General features: G+C 37.3%; 1 pseudogene across 1 annotated transcript; it reads left to right on the top strand.

The window, feature by feature from the left end:
* The first annotated feature begins 15,655 nt into the window (after positions 1-15,655).
* Positions 15,656-16,598, top strand: LOC308693810 (olfactory receptor 11H6-like; annotated as a pseudogene). The gene has a single exon. The product of its transcript is annotated as an olfactory receptor 11H6-like (transcript).
* The last annotated feature ends 6,191 nt before the right edge of the window (positions 16,599-22,789 follow it).

Raw genomic sequence — 22,789 nt, 5'->3', positions numbered from 1 at the left:
TGTGTTGACGAGCTTGCAGACTATCACCCAGTGTCTGTTTATAGACATTTGAATCTCGAACTTGTTGTGCTTCATCATTCTATCTGTTTAGGTGGCAAGACGACATGGAGTCAATCATAAAGGGCACTCTTGCCCACTTCAGTGAGGAGAGGCTGACATGTCTTCTTGAACATCTCTCTAACATTGGTATAAGGGCCTCAGATGACTTCAGATTTCTAGCAGAAGATGATTTAAAACAAATGATTTCATTGATTGATAGCAGAAAACTTCTACATGCATTTAACAACAGAGGTAAAACATTTTGCATATATATTTTGTAAATGTTGTAAATAACTTGATTTTCAGAGTTTAAATGTTACTTAACATTTTGCAGTTTGTGTTCTTTTATTATGGTAACTTTATGTCTCATTTAAATTTGTACTCTGTCTTTAGTAGACTCTGTCTGTGCTCTCACCTTTTTTTGGTCCTTTTTATGTTTTTATTTTTAGGTAGTGGTGGTACACTGCTCAGTGAGCAGAGTGACAATGCAGCTTCCAATGAATTGGAAGTCTCCTCAGTAATGACTTCACCACAGTGCAGTGTTCCTTTGCAAAATAAAACCTGGACTTCGAAATTTAAAATTCCATGGGAGAAGACTAGACCCACTCTACAAAGATGTCTCTCTCAGAACACAATCCCAGAAGACACAGACAGACGGCACATGGTTAGGATCACTGTAGATGCCATGAGAGAAAAATGCTTAAACCCAACTTGGAGTCAGTGTACAGTAATTGCTAAAAGTGTAGTTGACAAATACCCTGATAGCTTTGAAGACAGGACAGATGAAGGTGATAGAATGGGCAATGGACACTTCACGTTGTCCTCACAACTGAAAAATAGAGTGGATAATCTTAACAGAAACAATAACCTTGCCCGTCTCAGAAAGCCAAAAAGACCTGCTGATACTAATGATGTTCACCCAGCACAGCCAGAAAAAGTTGCAAAAACTGACAGTTATGGATGCATAAACTGGCAGCCATCTCAATTACCAGAAGGAGAGACAATAGACTCTCTACATCATAAAAAAGAATAACTTAAAATAAATTTCCCTCAGGAAGGACCAAGTGGAGCAGACCGTGTAAGGGTGAATGATTTGATGGTCTTAACTTATGCAAGTCACCGCAGTGCAATAAACGCCACACCTTCACTTAGTGTACATGAATTGAAAAGAGAATGGCCTTTCCTGTTTGTGCATAAGTTGTTAATGCAGCACTTCACTTCACCTACTGGGATTGAGCTTGACAAAAGGCTGAGAGAATGCATTGCTGGAAAAGGAAGGAGGGTGCTCCAGTTCTTCAAAACTCAGTTTCTTCGCTGGACAAAAGAAGTGAAGACTGTTCTTGCCGACATTGAGCGTCTCCAAGGTGAAAACATGGACTCAACTATCGCTGTCATATTGCTGATGATGACCTTCTTTAGAGAGAAAGATGATGCCATTTTCCTTCTTGCTGATGTAATTATTATACTGGATTAACCCTCTGGAGTCTGAGGTGTTTTCTGGGCACTGGAGGTGTTCTGACATGCTCTGACATTTGTGCTTTTTTCAGTTATTTATAAACATGTTAATGGCAAAGGTGTAAATTCACTCTATATAGCACAAACAGGGCTACCAAAATATGTGATCACCATGCATGTATATTTTTTTATTTTTAAGAGAATAATGCTTATGCGTGGTTATTGAAAAAATTAAAAATGAAAGTTGCTGAAAGAAGACCTCAAAACTCATAATAAATATGCATGAATAAGACTTTTGAGAAATGGATGTTCTTCCTTCGAGTTCTGGCTTCAAAATTATGTGAAAATAGTCTTGCTTTATCGTTCAGATAAAACAATACATTGATTTAAATTGATGTAAAACAGGTTTTGCTCGGAAATCCATTATGCGAGTGGGCGTGAACGAGGAGTGGTTTACACCTTGGAATACAAAATGTCCCACCCATTATGCATAATGACTCTGCATAATTAGCCATTCATTCAGGTGTGACTCTGACTGACTGAGCCACAATGCAAGGACAAAAAATTAGAAGACTTATATTGACCATTTAATATTTTGCTTACATCTATCTTGTAAATATGTTTTGCTATTTTATTAAAAAGGTTACAATTACAACAATAATTAAAATTTCAACAATATTTCAAGTGTACTCTTTCTTTGTAAAAAAAAAAAAAGATTATAGGCCTACATTTTATGCCTATCTATGTATTCATTAGTTTGAATATAGCCAAAATTGGAACAGCTAACATCTTAGTTGATGACTTTATTTTATATATATATATAAAAATTGCTAAACAAAAGCTTATTTGATATATATATTCAGTATATTCTACAGTAAAAACTGTACTCAAATCTAGTCAACAAAATGTTGTTCGCCTGATAGTAACGTTGTTTTTATGAAATATTAGGGCATATAAATGTTAATTTGCAGTTTAATACGTATTGCTTATACAAATAGCCTACATTTTATTTCAACATATTTCAGTCGATTTTTACTCATCTCAGTATACAGTTTGCTAAAACATCATCATTCATTCACACACGCGATTTAAATTTAAACTGTCTTTTTGCGAGCTGTGGTAAACAGCGCGCATCTCTGCCGTTCATTCATCAAAAACAGAAACCCGATTCACGTGAGAAGAAAAAAAAACTTAGCCTACAGTAGGCGTATTCCTCAGCTCGCTCCTCGATATACCCGCACTTCTGAGGTAGGCTACTTTTTTCATCAAAAGCTTATGTGGCAGTATATTCTACAGTAAAAACTGTACTCAAATCTAGTCAACAAAATGTTGTCTTTCATATTTCGCCTGACTGTAACGTTGTTTTTATGAAATATTAGGGCATATAAAATTGCAGTTTAATACGTAGCCTATTGCTACGTACAAATACGTACAAATAGCCTACATTTTATTTCAACATATTTCAGTCGATTTTTACTCATAGTAATACAGTTTGCTAAAACATCCTCATTCATTCACACACGCGATTTAAATTTAAACTGTCTTTTTGCGAGCTGTGGTAAACAGCGCGCATCTCTGCCGTTCATTCATTAAAAACAGAAACCCGATTCACGTGAGAAGAAAAAAAAACTTACAGTATTCCTCAGCTCGCTCCTCGATATACCCGCACTTCTGAGGTACTTTTTTCATTATTGTTATTGCTCACAGCGCTGCTGAGACGGTGTTAAAGTAATGATCTGAATAAACTGATATGTGGGCGTTCACAGGTTTGCTTGGATTGCCTCATTCATTTGCGTTTGAATAGTGCGCGCTCTCCGTAGGCGGAGTCACATTACATTTGAATTAGCTCTAATGAGGTCGACTGGAATCGCTCTCTTTTAATACAGATTTCACAACATGAGAATATTTGTTTTTTATATAAATTACTTCATTTAAGAGAAGAGAATTCAAGCTTCATGCCTGTATGTCTGTTTGCCTGTTTGACTGAGTATTCGCTGAGTTATTGTTCATTTTCGGACGCGTTTCAGAATGGACGACACTGGCAGATAGAAGGCAGAACTCGCATCACGTTTATTTTTCTTTATTTGGCAAAAAGCACAACACTTTGTTTTTATTGTGAGTATACACAAAAATAATACACATTTAACAGAATCGATTGATGTATGAAACTTGTTTTGTAAAATCAAAGTCAAAAGAGTATTTTGGGTCTCAATTCAACTCATAAGGAAAAAAGCGAGCAGATCACGCCGGCGTGATCTCCGACCTCTGAGGGTTAATATAATGGCCAATGAATATACTTTTTTAGATGTGTAAAGATTTATTGCTGTCTCCCTCATAAGCACCCCTTCTGTCTGACCTTTTGAATGCAGGTCACTAGCACCCATGCAGATGCTGAAGCTCAGTTGTCTCTTCCCACTTAGTCTCAGCCTCAGACGTCACGCCCACGGAACGTTGGCTAAACGTCTGATGCATATGGTACACTTAACTGGAAACACTTCAGGAATGTCGAAGTCGTCATCTGATTGGTTGAATTTTATCGGATTTCCGGGGGGCGTGAGTGTCGCGTTTATTTTCGGTCCGCCGGGAAACAAAGCGCAGACGTGTGATTGCGGAAGAAAAACTGTTGTGTTTACATGAGTGACAATGATTTGATCAGATGTGGTAATGTAGACGCCATTGTTGTTATACGTGCACGAACAGATCAATGACTTACTGCTTGTTTTCTTCTCCTTCTTTGATTTTCTATGCTGACTGACTTGTTGCACGCCGGTCTGTTGTTGTGGGGACATTTCCACGCTCCGAAACGTGACGCTGAACGAAACGAACTGTAATTGGTTGTTTGACATGTCGGTCAAACGGCCTTATGGGCGGGCCTTGGCCAAAGAAAGCTGCTATGAATTCCAGACCTTCAGCCGTCAGTCTGAAGGTCTGGCTACGCGAGACTACTTCCCACTACACCAAGGATAATCATGCTGGGTGAGGTTATCATTCAGACTTATACCAGATAATTTAATGCGACCGTTTATGATTCGGCTCTAAGAGAAAATTCGTCCCTATAAGGTCAAGTTTTCAAATGAGTTTTTTAGGAGATTCCATCCTGACATCAGAAAAATGGATGCTCTGCGTAGAAGGAAAGGTGGTTATCCAGTCAGTTAACCCTCAGGATGACTTCACATCTGCCCTGGCTGTCTTCTTCGCTTCTTTCTATATCTTCAACCGGGAGTACCAAGCTGATGCTGCATCAACCTTGGAATTCATCCAGAGGTAACTATTGGTGAATCCATAAAAAAATCATACTGTATGGCATCAGCAGATCATGTTGAGTACTGGAAAAGTGAACACTTTATCCAGTGTGACCAACTTATGACTGATTTTCATGCAAGATTTAGCAAATAATGCTAAAAATTTCATGTCCATATCTACAGTGAAAGTACTATGGTCATTCAAACCCATGCTAACGTTAGAAGTTTATTTTTATGTTCCAAAGCTGGGATGTAGCAAACACTTTTTGTGTTAAACTTGACTTTTTTAGCAAATTGCTTATTCAGTATATTTAAAAATATTCTATTTACAGATTTTTGGTGAGGATAAATCCAGAGAACACAAAATGCAGAGCCACATTTCAGCAGAGCCATAACAGTGGCAGGATGGTGCAACGTAAAAGCAGGGCCCTGAATCCACATGTTGCCAACTTCATCAAGAAATTCACCAATTATGACTGGCAGAATTATTAGAGTTAGGTAAGACTTTTAAGTACTTAGGCTATTCAGTAAAGAGAAAAGATTAGTCAGTGTAATTAAGGTATCAACAAACAAAAGTCTAATTTCAATATTTCATTTGCTTTTAATGGGAAATACCAGCATTACATTTAATCAGGAGCATTTTTACCTTAATTGTATCAATCAGGGTCATTCAGAAAGAAGATTCATTGTGAAAGCAATCTCTCTGTGTATGTCTATGCAGTGTTGAATATGTTTTTCAGCATATACAGTTGTTCGAGATTTCAGCGTGCTGAGGATGAGTTTTGCTCCTACATTAAAAACAGAGGTAAGTCATTTCAGTTATTGAATAAAGCACTAAAATTCATAAGTAATCTCTCTGTGTACGTCTATGCAGTGTTGAATATGTTTTTCATTTCTTTCATTGTGTACAGTTGTTCAAGATTTCAGCGTGCTGAGGATGAGTTTTGCTCCTACATTAAAAACAAAGGTAAGTCATTTCAGTTATTGAATAATGCACTAAAATTCATAAAAGTAATCTCTCTGTGTACGTCTATGCAGTGTTGAATATGTTTTTCATTTCTTTCATTGTGTACAGTTGTTCGAGATTTCAGCGTGCTGAGGATGAGTTTTGCTCCTACATTAAAAACAAAGGTAAGTCATTTCAGTTATTGAATAATGCACTAAAATTCATAAAAGTAATCTCTCTGTGTACGTCTATGCAGTGTTGAATATGTTTTTCATTTCTTTCATTGTGTACAGTTGTTCGAGATTGCAGCATGCTGATGATGAGTTTCGCTCTTTGCTTGGCCCTGCCAAGTCTGGAGTGTTTCTAGTTTAATGAATTAAATTTTAATAAAGAATTTTAAACAGACATCTGTGTGTTGTCATAATTGACGTAACATCTAATAATCAGTAATATAACTGTGTGAAATATTTTTTGCACACATGCCTTTAGATTTGATTCTTTTTTTAAGCGTGTAAGAGATTGTAGTTGGTTATATGTTGTGTTCATAAATATAAAAATACCATAATCAATTATACTGCATAGTAACTTTACAGTATTTTAAAATACAGTGCAAAAACAAGCACTGTAATTAATTTTACAGTATAAAAATGCTGTAAGTTATTATACAGTATGCTGTTAACTATTGTATTTTAAAATACAGTGCAAAAACAAGAACTGTAATTAATTTTACAGTATTAATATACTGTAAGTTATGTAAGGGTTAATGCCTGACGAGGTGTCCATTATCAGGTTTTAATGGACGACGGCTAGGCGTGAACCGTCCGATGCGCAGCGGAGGACGGTTGCCTCCGCCGAAGTCCATTAAAACCTGATAAAATGGACACCTCGAGGGGCATTAACCCGCTTATACCATGGTTACTTACGAAATAAAGAAATATTTAATCAATTAATAATACTTTAATGTGTTTTAGAGTAAAAATCTTGAGGGTTTTTATTTATTAAGTCGAGCGCACTATTTAATATCTCCCGTATACAGGCGTTGCCAAGCAACGTGGCCACAGCGACCCGACCGCAGCAGTTGATCAGTGAGTTTGAGCCAGCGCAATCATTTAGAAATGTCATCAGGCAAATTGACGGGACGCCTTTCCTAGGTGTCCATTATCACTTTTTAACGGACACCCTGCAGCCAATCAGAATCGAGTATTCACCCAGACCATGGTATAATATACGGTATGCTGTGAAGTACTGTTGTCAGATTTACAGTAATTTTACCATGGAATAAAATACTGAAGCTTGCTGGATATTTGTTGCCAGTAAGTTACTGTTGATGTTACGTTAATTTTTTTACAGTGTACTGTTGCTACGTCCGACAAGCCATTCTGCTCTCACTCCACACATCATGTTCTCACACAGTGAGAAATATATTGCGGAGCAAAGAGGACACTGACAATGCGCCAAAAGACAAGACAGAGCAGGTTCCTTTTGGTATAAAATAAAGTCTCAGTTTTAAATTTGTGCCATTTTTGTGAAATTCAAACAATAAATACCATTTTGTGGCGCTTTAATGTATAGCGCCTTAGTTCAAGCAGCATGTGAACTGATCAACTATTTTAGTTATAGAAAAAATTAAACATGAATGAACATTAGAACTGCAAAAGATGTCAATACACACCTTTTGGTTTTGGTTTGGTTTGTTTGTCAGACAAAAATTGTGGATATCTGCATTATGATTCTGCAAGGTAATGCTCAAGAATGCAACATGATGCATTAAGAGCCAGGGGTAAACGTTTGAGCAAGATGGTGATGTGTACATTTTTCTTATTTTCTTTTACATGTTAATATCTTATTTGGCCTCTGAAGGGCAGTACTAAATTAATTAATGAATTTTTAAACAAAATAAGAACAATTTACACCAATTTACACCCCTGGCTCTTAATGGTTATTTCCTTCTTGAGCATCACTGAATGTCTGCAGTGTTGGTAATAGTTGTGTATGTGTATTTCAGTTGTCACCAGTGTAAAAAGATGGATCTCAAAATCATAAAATCACTGCTAGTAAAGAGCCAATATGCAGAAGATGCTGGAAAAGCAAAGAATGTGCAGGAGCTGGAGGATTTTTCTAAAGACCATTGAGCAGTTTAACTGTGACAAACAAGGGACTCATGAACAACCATTACAAAAAAACAAACAAAAAAACAGTTGTGGATCATTCAGGTAATGACACACAAAATAAAAAATCAAGCTTATGTAATTAAGTGTGCTTGCTAAAAGCAGCACACTTATTGTTCTTCTTAAGTTTTATTATTATTATTATTATTAAGTGTGCTTGCTGAAAGCAGCACACTTATTGTTCTTCTTAAGTTATCTTATTATAGTTATCTTACTAATATTATTATTAGTATTATTATTCCCGGGAAAAAAATTTTGGCCAGCTCCTGTGCCTAGACCCTTTGAAACAGAGACACCGTTCCAACTTTAAAACGTCCGGTCAGTACCGGTGTAAGTTGCTCGCGAAGATGACATCACGAGTCCATGTCGTTCGTCCGCCATAGTGGATTGAACAGAAAGCGAAACTAAAGTTTCACAGGTCACAAATTTGGTCCGAACTTCACGAAACTAGACGTCTACATGATCCTTGGACCAAGCTTCACAAAAGTTACTAGAAGGATTTTTGATTTTCGGAAGCATTTGCCCATCACAGCCAAACGAATTCAGCGGCGTAGTCGCCAAAACAGGAAGTAGTTCATATTTCAGGAACGCTGTCACGTATCGGAACCAAACTTTGTACATGAACTCGAGACTCCAATGTGAGGATGTACAAGATAAAAAAATAAAAAAACATTACAAAATTTTACATTATTTGGCAACCCCTCCCCCCCCCCTCCAACCTATTTGGCCAGCTCCTGCGCCTAGGCCCTTTGAGACAGAGACACCGTTCCAACTTTAAAACGTCCGGTCAGTACCGGTGTAAGTTGCTCACGAAGATGACATCACGAGTCCATGTCGTTTGTCCGCAATATTGGATTGAACAGAAAGCTAAACTAAAGTTTCACAGGTCACAAATTTGGTCCGAACTTCACGAAACTGGACGTACATGATCCTTGGACCAAGCCTCACAAAAGTTACTAGAAGGATTTTTGATTTTTGGAAGTGTTTGCCCGTCACAGCCAAACGAAACTGGCGGCGTAGTCGCCAAACAGGAAGTCGGCCATATCTCAGGAACTCTGTCACATATCGAAACCAAACTTTATACATGAACTCGGGACTCCAATGTGAGGAAGCACAAGATCTGAATAAAAAATAAAAAAATAAAAAATTATTTCAGGCTAATAGACAAACCCATTTACCTATGTCTATGCAAGAGTTTCACCTCACACTTTTAATGTTAATGCATTTAGACAGTAGGTGGCACTGTTGTATTACATTTCACAGAGCTGCCAAGTCAGTGTATAGACTGCATTCGTTTTTACCAGGTTTGTCTTAATAAATGCAGGCATGAATTCTGTTTTTTGCATTGGTCTAATTTAATCATCTTCATTTATTAATATATACAGATTTGTATGCATGAATTGTGCATTTCCAGTTCTCAAAGCAGTTAATAACAACAACAAAAAAAACTTTATACAAAATACATCATGCTCTTCTTCGATAACCGAACAAACAATTCATTGTCTGTGGCTGTGTTTGTGCGCACGGGAAATATGCTGCGCATAACAATAGAAAACAAGGAGAAACGTGCAGTCACATGCTCAAACAATCAACAGGTGCGTTCCATTTGACCGTAAGTGGACTGCGAAGTGGACTTCACAGGGTTTTCCGCCATCTTAAGTTAGATTCTAATCCGAAGGGAGCGAACATGTTCAGTTCGAAGGGTGCACGGCATAGGGAATAAGGGAACATCGATACATCACTTCACAGGAAGTGGAGAGCGATGATCACCCAACTGTCATTTCGTGCACCACGTCATCACCAGTCAGAACGGTCATAACTAACGATGGAGGAGTTTACGTATGTGTGTAAGTATTCATACATTTCGCCATTGTTATACAAATGACAGTATTTTTAACGGTTATTGTTGTGAATATTACATATACTATTTTTGATGATTATAATTTACCTCAGTGAATGCAGCCAGCTTAGCTAGTTTGTGAAGTAAAGTGATTTTATTTTAGGTAGTTGTAAAATAGTGCAATATAATTGTAAATATATAATATAATAATAAAAATTAAAATATGAATGTAGTCCTATATATATTTATGTTATCATAATCTGTACACTTGCTGAGACACTATTTCCCAAATTCCAACGCCTGGTTATTTATTTATATATACCGATATCTCTATATTTGAATAAGCAAATGTGTTGTGTAGTGTTTTGTTCTCTTTTATTTTCACATATAAATGTAAAAAGTAAATAAATATGACAAGCAAGTGTTTTTATTATCTTTTTTTTAATCAAATAACGAAATAAACGTGAAAAATACATAATTGTTACATACAATTCATACAGCCAAAAAAAGGAAATATTAAAGATGGGTAGGTAATGTTTATGACAAATTGTCTGAGCTCTCTGGCGCGTGATAATTATGTCAGCGTCTGAATTCTTTGCTGATGTAGTGCACTCAACTTCCATTCACTATGTAGGGATTAGTGAACGAGTGAACGGTTTCAGACACAGGAAGTATCAGCAAAAGATTAATAGATTTCTAGCCCTTGCATTAGCTTTACTACTAGACATCTTAGTTTTACATTGGCATCGTAACTCTTTTGACACTCTTTTATAGTGCTTTCTCCTGGCCTTCTTAGCACTTTTCTGATTTGTCTTATTTGTAACATGTATTAGCCTACTATGAATTTAAGTATTTTTTATTTTTATTATTTCTTTCCTTCTTTTATGTCCTCCGAAACATGTAAGATGTCCTTGGGTATTTAGAAAGGTGTCGGCCAAATAAAATGTATTATTATTATTATTATAGATATATTTATGGAGATGGAAAATAATAAGGCGCCCTGTACAGCTATGATCAGCTGTTCGGCCTAGCATTCAATGTTGTTACGCTGCAAGCTGATGGTTCTTTGCTGCCGCGCTCTATCACTCGCACACCATAAAGAGCAAATTGTTTTTTAATGTTTCAATTTCGTGATTAAAATGACATAATTTGGAAGCGGATAATTTCTTCACAAACAGCTCATTATGACTCAATGTTAGAATGCTGCACCTACACTCGATAGTGTGAATAAGATCAGCGCAACGCAGACCCCTGCATTGACAGGGTAAAACATATGATCTGTCTACGGCCAGGGCTCAGCGGAAGACAGAAAATGCCGGTCCAGCACTGATTGAGGAATTAAATTTGAAAATAAAAGACAGTTTGACATCTTTTTCCTCGCATTCTCACATTTTTTCTCGCATCTCGCATCTATCCACTACCTGCTAACATTAGTGCACTGCACCCGAGCAAGCACACTTTGCAGTTCCTCCGGAAATGCATTTTTCTAGTTTGTCTTGTATTTTGTGTTTGTATTTTGTTTTGTGGACTAGACTACACTTAAACATCTGTAATGTGAAAAAGCTTTTTCAGGGCAAAAAAAAAAAAAAAAAAACGTTTTTGTGATCCTTATTATTAAAAAATAAATAAAAATAACATTTTGGAGGTTCTGCAAGGTCTATGTAAACTTATGACTAGTGTAAATGTAACAAAAATCATAACTTTATTAGACGCCAAAATGTTTCTATGGTTATCACGTTCTCATGTTGCTATGGTTACTATGTCAAATCATCGCAATTTCATGACTCACAGGACTATAATTTAGCGGATTCACTCCCACATTTAAACTTTACAGTGTGAATGTAACCACTGGTCCTCTAGAAGCATGAAAAACAAAACTATTATTTAGATTGTCAATAGCTTTTTAAGCCATCACTTACTTACCGCATTCTGCACTCTCACTAAAACTCTCGTCATAAACACTGAAGTTGTCTGCATTGCACAGTGAATCTCTTATTTACATCGTGCCTAGACTTTATTGTGTATGAGGGGATTTGTATGAGGGAAAGTATAAAGCTCGCGCTGATTCTGAACATACATTTTGAGCGAATTCTCCGCATGGTGACTCTAAAACCCCTCTGATTGGCCACTGCGTTCATGCGTGTAATATACATGTCTGTGATTGGCTAAAATAGGCCTTTTTCACGCAAGTTAGAACGCACATCTGGGGCACATTCAAGTTCAAAACGGTGCGCAACGTTTTGCTACGGTTTCCGGGTTGAACGTCATGTTTCCTGGAAACGGCATGCACCGGTGTGCAACGGGGTTTGAGATACGTTTTCTCTTTTTTGGTGGAAGTCGCTTTACACAACAAACTCTGAACCGGTTGTGCATTCTAACTTCCGTGAAAAAGGCCTATGCTCAACACTGAAACAACACAATGTAAGTAGTTTTGTTTCGTTTTTGAATAATAAAATATTGTGTCCTGCAGTGCCCGGACTCGACTGTAGGCTACTCGGCAAATTTTCCGAGTCTAAAATGTCCGAGTCCGTGTCAAGTCCGAGTACAAATTTACCCGAGTGCGTGACAAGTCCGAGATCGAGTACCCTGTGCGTTCACACCGGATGCGAATAGCGTGTTAAATTTGCGTCTGCCGCGTCTAGTTATACGCTTGACCACTTGTGTCCATTCGCGCTTCAAGAGCGAAATTGACGCGTGTAAAAACAAAAGTTTGAAGCGAAATTTAAGTGAATACCGCGTCAGACGCGAGTGATTTCAATGTTAAGTCAATGCAAAGACGCGAATTCGCGTCAAATGCGTGAATGCACAAAAAGCACTACATAAAATCACTTGCGCTCAATTCACGCCATTCATTTTATAAACTTTTACAAATCCAGCCAATATAATCACAATTAACACATCCAAAATAAAATCTTTAACATGTAGGCTATAGAACAACTGCAAAGTGTCTAATTTGTAAACAAAACTATTTACGCACTAAATCCAGCATAAACTACGGCACAGTTTGCATATTTTTAAACTCTCAAAACAGACGTCACATCCCGAAGCTCACAGCAATTGGCTGCCGACCGTGTTTTTCGCTTGATATTTGCATAAAGTTGAGAACTGCTCAACCTTTTGATGCTCTCGGTTGCTCTCAATGCTTTCTCCGGTCCGCTGTCAATCCCAAAATGCACTGCGCGAGCGTGAAGCTCGACTTCCATTGGAATGAATTGAAAACGCTTGCTTCGCTCCGCTCGCACCTTGCCAGTGGACACGCACCGTTAACAGTGAAATCACTCGCGTCTGACATGCTATTCGCGTCTGGTGTGAACGCACCATAAATTGTTCGCTTGTTTTTCTAGACACCCTTCGCCACAGCCTGTAGCACGATGACGTAGCTGGATATTTGATCGGTGAGTGATGTAGAATAGAATGACTGCTGTGCCTTACAATTCATCACTTGTAAATGTGTTACACATCATTCGTAGATACGATTCGTTGATCTTATGCCTTATTGATTCTTGAAGTGGTAATCTACGAATGATGTGTAACACATTTACAAATGATGAATTGTAAGGCGCAGCAGTCATTCTATTCTACATCACTCACCGATCAAATATCCAGCTATGTCATCGTGCTACAGGCTGCGGCGAGGGGTGTCTCGAAAAACGAGCGAGTGATGATTAGTTTACACTTTAGATTAGGGGGATGCAGAAATTGTTGTAAATGATTTATTCATGCGTTTACACATCATTGTGTTGAACACTGTTACTTACCTGTTACAAATTATCTGTACGTGTATAAGGCATTTACAACAATTTCTGCAACCTCTAATTGCTACATACATACAACAAAAACATAATTTATTAAACATTTATGACCCGCATATTCATGTTTTGTAAATGATTAGTTAATCGTTAACTAATCAATTTTAAATGACTTACAACTGAATACACAAAACATACATAAAATAATGAACATATCACTTATTAATCATTTATGAACGCATAGTCATGTTTTGTAAATAATTAGTTAATCATTTACTAATCACTTATAAATGACTTGTAACAGAATTTACAAAACATACATAAAATGTTAGTATATGACTTGATAATCATTTATGAATGTTTTGTAAATGATAAGTTCATCAACTAACTACTTATAAATGACTTACAACTGAACGTTATTATAAAGTGTTACTTATTAAAGGGATACTTCACCTCTGGGAAGATGAATGTGTATTTAAAATAGGTCATTTAAGTAGAAGAAATGTGGAGAAATTTTTGAATTTGGAGCTTTCTAGACTGAGAAAAGCCAGAAAATGTATTTTTGGCTTATGTGGATGAAAGACAACAACTCCCAGAATGCACTTGCTTCGCTGCCTTAGGAGGCCACGCCTACCGGTTAGAGAGCACAGTTGAAAACAACAAGGCTAGCCTAAGTAAGTGATGAGTTTGCCAGGGATTTAGAGACCCAAAATGTCCGGGATTCGGCTTTTGCGTTCTACAATCGCCATTCATCATGTTTACTGTGGCGAGCAGGACGAGGCTGAGGGCTGCGGGAGAACGGCGCGAGGCCGGTGGCGTGATTACTGAGACGCGCCGGGTCTCGCATCTCTCACGGAGGAGCGGAAATTTTCTTAGCAAGGGTAAAGCGCACATCAACCGATCACTTGTTTAGCGTTCATGTAAACACTACAGTCAGATTCACCGATCGGAATTAATTCAGTTAGATTGAAACGAGAGGTGTGCATGTAAACAATGAATGGCGACCGCAGAACGCAAAAGCCGAATCCCGTACATTTTTAACAGTCTCGCCCGCCGGACAAGTCCGGGAAAAGGAAGATGGTAACCCCTACTTACTCAGCTTTCTCCTATTATTCAGCTTTCTCCACAGAACAAGAGCATGCTAGCTTAGCTTCCAAAGAAAGACGGCTGATACTGTGTACATTCTGTGAGTGAGATCCCACCCTGTATGGGCGGGTTGTAAACATGCGGAACAACGCCATCTACTGGCTGTAGTCTTTAGCCTCTGGACAGAAAATCCTCCGATGACGCAAAATGACGATTTTTGCGTCATCGGAGGATTTTTTCCAGACAAAAAATACATAAATCTCTCGTCTCAGGGGGATATGAGGGTGGAAAGCATGGTAATTCGAAAATACTACAGGTTTTCTACTAATACAAAGCTTAATGCTAAATCCTGAAGTAACCCTTTAAACAACTGAACAGAATTAACTGTTTACTTATGCTTAACTAATGATTAATAGTGTGCAGTTATTATAAAGTGTTACCAATTTTTTTTTATATGTATTGTGTTTGAATTAGGGTTAGTTAATTCCATTTGTATAGAACATCACTATTAAGGCTCATTTCCCCAAGGAAAATGTAAATGTTCTCACGTATTGCCTTATTTTTACTAATAACAATATTTGTTCATTGCATTGTAAGTCAATTTGTGAAGTAAGTGCTGGCTAACAACATAATATAACATTTTTAAATAATTTTGTAAAGAATTGTATTATATATTACAAGTATATTTTCTGTACTATTGGAACTGATGTATTGACAGGAATATGGTTGGCAAATTTAAAAGATAGGTAATGTTTGCAAATCTATTTGTGGGTATAGATTGGTAATTATTTCACATTAAGGGTCAAAAAGCCTTTAGAGAGCTTGTTAACACTGCTTTTAATGTTTGTGGTCAAGGCAATTGGCATGAGACCAGTGTCCATAAATAGCAAACCAAATCAAACTTTTAGGGAGCACAATGAGAAACATGACAACAGAGGAGATGGTAAGGTCTTGTCACTAAACTGGCAATGTGCTATTGTTAGAGAATTTTAGATTTGCCATTTTTTCCATCTACAGACAGCCTAGCTAAAGACAATTCAAATTGTCTTAAATTCATAAAAATAACTAATTAGCTTACCAATGACTTAAATATAATATAAAGAAAATCTACATAATAACTGCATATCCAGATGCAGCCACCACTGGAGAATGAGTCCAGTGTCTTAGTATTTACACTCTCTGGTCTGAATGTATAACAATGGAAAACAGATTTGTGTTTTTTTCTTTCACTGCACTGTTTTATCCCCTTATGGTGTTTTGTAATTTAACTGTAATTTTCACCATCATACTACATAAGAAGTTTCATGAGCCAATGTTTGTGTTTTTATGTAATCTCTGCGTAAATTGACTTTTTGGCACTTCTGGATTCTATCCTAAATTCATGTATGATTTATTAGCACACGATCATGTGATACTGGATGTCAGATTCAAATATTTATAATTTATTCATCTGCTTTGTGTGACTTTTCGACATTGACAGTGATGGCATATGACAGGTATTTGGCAATATGTAGACCACTTAAGTATCATTCAATAATGACCAATCAGATGGTTTTTAAATGTATCCTTTACTGCTGGCTGGCTCCATTTTTTTGCTTGTCTATTCTAATTATTTTAACATCTAGACTCACCTTGTGTGTCTCTACTATTGAAAAGTTATTCTGTGAGATTTGGTCAGTTGCTAAACTTTCTTGTTTTTCTACAACTATAAATAATGTGTTTGGGTACATTGCTATTCTTACATATTTTGCACATGGAGTATTCATATTTTGCTCATACATTCATCTGATTAGAAAGTGCATAAAGTCAATAGAGAGCAGGCACAAATTCATGCAAACATGTGTGCCACATCTGCTTTCATTGATCAATATGGCTGTTGCTTTGCTGTTTGATGTACTGTACAGCCGTTATGGCTCAAAGAATGTGCCTCAAGGTGTGCGTAATTTCATGGCCCTGGAATTATTACTTGTACCACCTATTTTAAATCCACTTATTTATGGACTTAATCTGACAACAGTACGCCAGCAAGTTAGGAGAATGTTTTTCAAGAAACAAGTGGGAATATCTGAGTGAATATTTTATCAAGTTAAAAGACCTTATGCTTTATGTGTTTTAGAATGAGTGTGACACTTTTTTTAAGAATATCTGAAATATTTAGAAGATTTATTTAATGGATATTGTTAATTTATTATTGAGAACATAATGAGACAATAAGTCACAAGAGGTTGCACGTTATAATGATCACCATGATTAAGGGGTATTTTTAGGTATGAAATGGGTAACACTTTAGAATATTGGTCCATCATTAATAAGTAACTATGCAGAAAGTAATGCAGGATTAATGAGTAGTACTACATTAACACTTCAGCTACTACTATTAACTAATATAGAAACAAGCTTAACTAATCAGTAAGTAATATCAAATTTAGGACTAAGATAGTCCCTTATTAGGTAATTAATAATTATTTAATGAGATTGGCATCATTAAGAACTAATATGTAATTGCAACAAATTAAAAATAATTACTAATTAATTACTAATCGCAACATAATAGTGTCTCAAACATTAGCAAATGTCTGTTTTTACTCTCAATATGGTTATAAAATGCATCACTAAAAACATATTTTTCACTTTAAAATATTGGTCCAGATCACTAGTAGTTTTTTAAGATTGTCTTTTTGCTTACTCAGAACATGGTCATAAAGTGCATCACTAATTACTTTCAATGACAACTAGTAATCTGGATCATTATTTTAAAGTCAAAAAGATGTTTTTCATTTTAAAATAATAGTCTAGATCACTAGTAGTTCCTGCGTAGTGACTAGGTAACACTTGAGGAATTAGTGATGCATCTTATAACTATATATTCAGAGTAAAAATGATGACTGATTATGTCTCAGACACACAATAATGTTCTTTATAATTTGTTAGTTAGTTAACAGTTATTAATGAGGCTAATCTCATTAAAGTAATGGTTGGTTACCTAATAAGGTACTATCTCCTACATTTGATATTACTTACTGATTAGTTAAGCTTGTTTCTATATTAGTTAATCGTATAGTAGTTGAAGTGTTAATGTAATAATACTCATTAGAGTTATATTACTTTCTGCATACACTGTAAAAAATCTGTAAAAGTCGCTGTAAAATAACGGTAATCTACTGGCAGCTGTGGTTGCCAGCAATGTACTGTTAATTCACAGGCCTTTACCATTAATTTACAGCTCTCCATTTTTACAGTATGTTACCGTAAAAATGCCATGGAAGGTAATTCGTATAATTTGGGAAACCGATTGCTTCAAACAGTTTGAGTTCAGAAACTAGTATTTATACTGATAGTACTGTGAACTTACTTAATTTGAGTCCACTGAAAATTAATATCTCTTAATATAAAATTACAAACACCTAATGTGTTATAGTGAATTCGTTAAAAACATGACTTTAACTAAAATCTTTGCAGTTCTTGTGTAGGGAACAATAGCACGCATGCATGTACTAAAGTACTCAGCAAGGAGATTGTCACTGTATCAGCAACTACACAGTTGCTGCTTTTAAATAAAGCAACAGGCAGCATAACATCAGTGTTTCTCTGCTCATCACACACAGGCTCTACTCTCCAGCACAATGGTGACCCACACAACTAATTAATTTAAACTAACAGATCTCTCATATATCATCTTTTGCAAAAATGCATAAAACACTTCAGTATATTTACTCTCCTTATCAGTTATTGACTTCACATAACTTTTTTCTATGAACTTTTACTAATATTTCAGTGAAATTAACTTCTTTCGTTTTTGAGAGATGTTTTCTTTTTAGATTCCAAAATGAATCTTTACTGACTGAAACGGTGTCTCCACATTCGTTTTCTTGTACCACATTATCATTGTTAGCTTGACTGAGCATGCTTCAGAATGGTGGTGTGAGCGGAGCGAAATTGGAGCGGGAAATAGGGCGCACTCCGTCCTTTTAAAAATGCCGCTCTGCACTCTGTCCAAGATCCGCCCGCTCGCGCTCTCCACTCGCTCCCGCTCCACTCCGCTTACATGCTCTGATTTGATGTTACCATTATGGTGATCAGTATTTGCTTTAGTTGGGCTTTAACATTAGTTTTTCCTTGGCTGCTGTAACTGTGTGTTTTTTAGACACATTTGTTGTAGCAGAAACAAAGCCAACAAAAAATGAGATCAGGGGCTCGTTCTTCGTACGTTGCTTATTACATCTGAGATCAAATGACACATCCAAGATGATATCATTGTGCTAATCATGATCCGGCTAATTGGGTTCTTCGAACAGACCTGTTGTTTATGATTAGTATGGCTGGATTGAGTTATGAGATAACTGCACGTTCATGCGCTGGTTTAAAAGGGGATATGTATCGATAGTAGAAACATTGATCAGCAACGCTGCTATTGGCTGCTCAGCGTGGCCAAAGAGCGCGCTCAGTTTTTCTCCTCCGCAGAGCAAGAACTAATAGTCGAAGTTTATTCTAAATTTTAATGTTGAATCAAAAAGTCTGCTAAATCCAGGAGAGAGGGCTGGCAAAAAGTAGCAGACAATTTAAATCCATTAAAAGTGGCCATGTTAGATGTTTTTATCACTTATTAGCCTATATTTTTGTATTTTAATAATTGCATAATTACTTTGCTCATTGTAATGTCAAAGTCACCACTCTATAACATGAGAACAAATAAAAGTGAAGTACAAAAACATTCTACATAATGGTAATTTTTAGTTATATTATAGTCTCTTCTATAAAAAGCACTGTTAAATAAATGGTTGTCTGTTTATAAAAGCAACCAAGAAAAAGGCTTAGTAAAAACCAAGATCTTAGTAGCCTACACTGTAAAATATTTTTTGCTGCATTAAGTCAAGCAGCCCAGGTGTCTGACATTAACCCTTTGTCTTTATGCACCCAATGAACAGTGTCATTGTCCCAAGTTAAGCTATGATAATGTGAAGGTATGGGTGATACTGTCAGGCAGATTGGATTAGCATCTATGCATTTGAATGACACTGTTATGCTTATGAGATCAGGAAATTGGCTGACTGTACTTAATTTACATGCCACCTCAATGTAAATCCCTCCCCCTTGAAAGGTATAAACTACAATGTACACTGACATTAGGTCAGACTTGGATGACTACAGCAATGCACAGCAAAGTCCTCAATAAAGAGTAACTTCTGTTGAAAGATATCCCAACGTCTCCTGGTCTCTGCTTTGACAGAGGAAAAGTTTCTAACACTATGTGTGCACAATTCCCTGGATGAAGGAGACGTACAGGACATGTTCCTTACAGTTCCCTGTCCATTGTTGTGGTTTTAAGCCAATTTTTGTATAGAGATTATATTTCTCTTTGGGCCTATCTTTGTTCTTACTGTGCTATAGCCAGAACCGGTTTGGTGGTCCTGGGCAGTCTATGGTCATTCACACCTTGGTCTCAGGAATGGAGGGCTGAGGTGAACAATGCAACTGATAATTAGATTAGCCTGTGATCAATGAGTCGTTGATATCATCACCTCTGGCAGTCCTAATTACCATAGTTCTTTTGTTGTCTTTGAGAGTCCTATCACATCCTTCTGTCTTCTTAATCACAGTGAGACAAAGGGACTTCTGTAAGAAACTCCTGCCTGATGTCACCATGCCTGCTGTTCACTACAATTAAAAGTATTGCTGCACCTTGATCCTGACTTTATCCTCATTGCCTGCAACCAATGCTGACAACAGGTTTGTGGGTGCTGTTTAACTCTTCCTTATGTTCCCCATCTCTTTCATGTGCATCTCTCGTGCTTGCTCTCATGCTCATGTTTGTTTTTTGCTAGAATTGCATATGATGAGGATAAATATACATAAATAATAAATTAACTAATTAGAAAAAAAACCTTAAATACATGAAAAAATAAAACTATCACAGTACAGATTAACATAAATTACTGTTTTACTATCAATACAAGAAACTTGTATTAATATTACATTAGTAGTATTAATATTACATTAGTAGTATTAATATTACATTGTAATATGAATATCACAACAGAAGCAGTACATTATGTACATTGTGCCATTCTAACATACATATTTATTTATGTCATGACAACTCTCTGAGAGATTGGCATGGTAATGGTAATGGATATGGCAATGTTACTGTATTTGGTGCTGGCAGAATAGATCTGCTATGCTGCTGCAGAACAAGTGAGACTTGCTACTGCCAATACATTCACAGACATTGCTGTGAGCATGTAAGACATGCTGCTGGACATGTAACATACATGAAATAACCCCCCAACAAAGCAGGAGACAAGACATGAGAAATGTGTAGAGCCCTCCCTCACACAAACAGCTTTTCCAGTTAGTTAAAGGCTATCAAAATAAACCCGCACTGTTGCGCAGCTTTCCCAGCCGCTTTTAGATTTTGAGTTTGGAGTTATGCAACAGCTGAAAGAGACTATTGCTATACATTTGTAAAGCAACCATTCACCCTGCACAGATTCATGGAAGAAATAGACAAATACAACTATATAAACGTGCTGCTGAGTGAGAAAACAAGCTGCAGCATAGGCAGATATGCATATATCTGTACATATGAATGAACATACAGTAGACTCATTAAAAATAGACATACGTTGAAGGCTGATAAGAGATAAAAACCCAGCAACCACCTGAGCAAATATCATAATGAAATCATTTTATGTATCACTGACATAACCTTATAATCTTAATGTATAAGGTTTACATACAATAGACTGCTTGCTATCACCCTGTGCCATCTAAAGTTTAATGCCAGAAATGAAAGCTTTAGCTTAAGTTCTGCCAGGAAGACTCAATTACTTTGTCACTTATTACCTTCATTTATGTCCAACGATACCCCAACTATCTGCGACTACTCAGACTCCGATGACGAGTTTGTTCCGCCCTCTCCTCTTCCAACTCGGCGCAGCACGCGCCTCCAATGCCGTGACTCGCTATGGGCAACATGGTCTACGGAGGACATGTACAGTACTCTGGAATCAGCCGGCATTCCCATCAGTCAAGGTCTGTCCAGAGAGCATCTTCTTCTTCTCGCCCAAAATACTCTGGGTAATCCACCTGAGTCCGTCTCTAATCTCGCGACTCCTTCAGTGTCTGGCCACTCAAAACAAGCCGGCAGAAAGAGAACAGCGAAGTCATCGTCACCACATCCAGTAAAAAGAACCACGCTGCACGCTCGGGCACCTGTTCATCCGGATATCACTGAGTCTAACGGAGTTAACCCTCAACTCCTTCAAGCGGTTCAAAGCCTCTCCTAAAACGTCAAAAGTCTGGAATTGAGGATTGTCAAATTGTCGAATTGTCAAAATTCGAACACTCCAAAGGCCCGAATCTGGCTATCAACTTTGCTGTAACTCCTCAATTTTGTCCTCCTGCCAGGGGATTAAGTGATCCCCTGAGCTTCGCTTCTACTTCTTCAGCCCCGCCAACTTTTCACCAACCGGCTCAGACACCATTTCAGAATGTTTTCGCTCCAACTGAAACTTCATCCTTTAACCTTTCAACAGCAGCCCCTGCCCAGCTTTTTGGTAGGCGTTTTGTTTCTCCAGCCGCTGCTACGGTATGTCCTCACATCAGAACAAACATCATTCAAGGTAAGGATATAAACCTTGCTTCACTTCTGCTTCCCTCGCCTGCTACTGACAGGAAGGTGGTTGACTGTGGTGACGTGGCAGTCCTGCTTAAAACTTCTGATCCGAGGTTACAACGGAATCTTACATTCGCAGAATTCGCGATCCCTTTCAGCATATTTAAAGACATTCTGTGTCAGGTTTTCCCAGATCGAAGGGAAGAGTTGGATTTGTATTTAGCCATGATGGCAGACTTCAAACAACGTTACAGGGGTACTTTATTCTACGAATACCATAAATTATTCTCCGCCAAATCAGCTTCCATCATTTCGCTTTTTAACTCCAGGCTAGACTGGTCTGTGACTGACACTGAACTGCTCGTTCGTCATTTCGGCGGCGCAAAAACGTTGGCTTGTAACATTTGTAGCGCTCACGGACACTCTGCATCTTTCTGCCCCAAAGCATTCACCTGCCAAGAGCCGCACGCTGTCCAAGGTTCTGATAACGTAAGGCTTCCATATGACAGCAAGAAACGCTACATCACAGAACACAAAGGCGCCATTATTTGTAATAACTTTAATGAATCTGTCTGTTCTTTCTCTCAATGTAAATATGAACACATTTGCAGTTGTAGGATTATCCTTGAACAGTCCATTTCATATGAAC

The sequence above is a fragment of the Scardinius erythrophthalmus genome (assembly GCF_964197995.2).
Source record: "Scardinius erythrophthalmus genome assembly, chromosome: 7".
NCBI classification, from domain to species: domain Eukaryota; kingdom Metazoa; phylum Chordata; class Actinopteri; order Cypriniformes; family Leuciscidae; genus Scardinius; species Scardinius erythrophthalmus.
The sequence above is the reverse complement of the archived record's forward strand: the minus strand, read 5'-3'. Positions and strand labels throughout refer to the sequence as shown.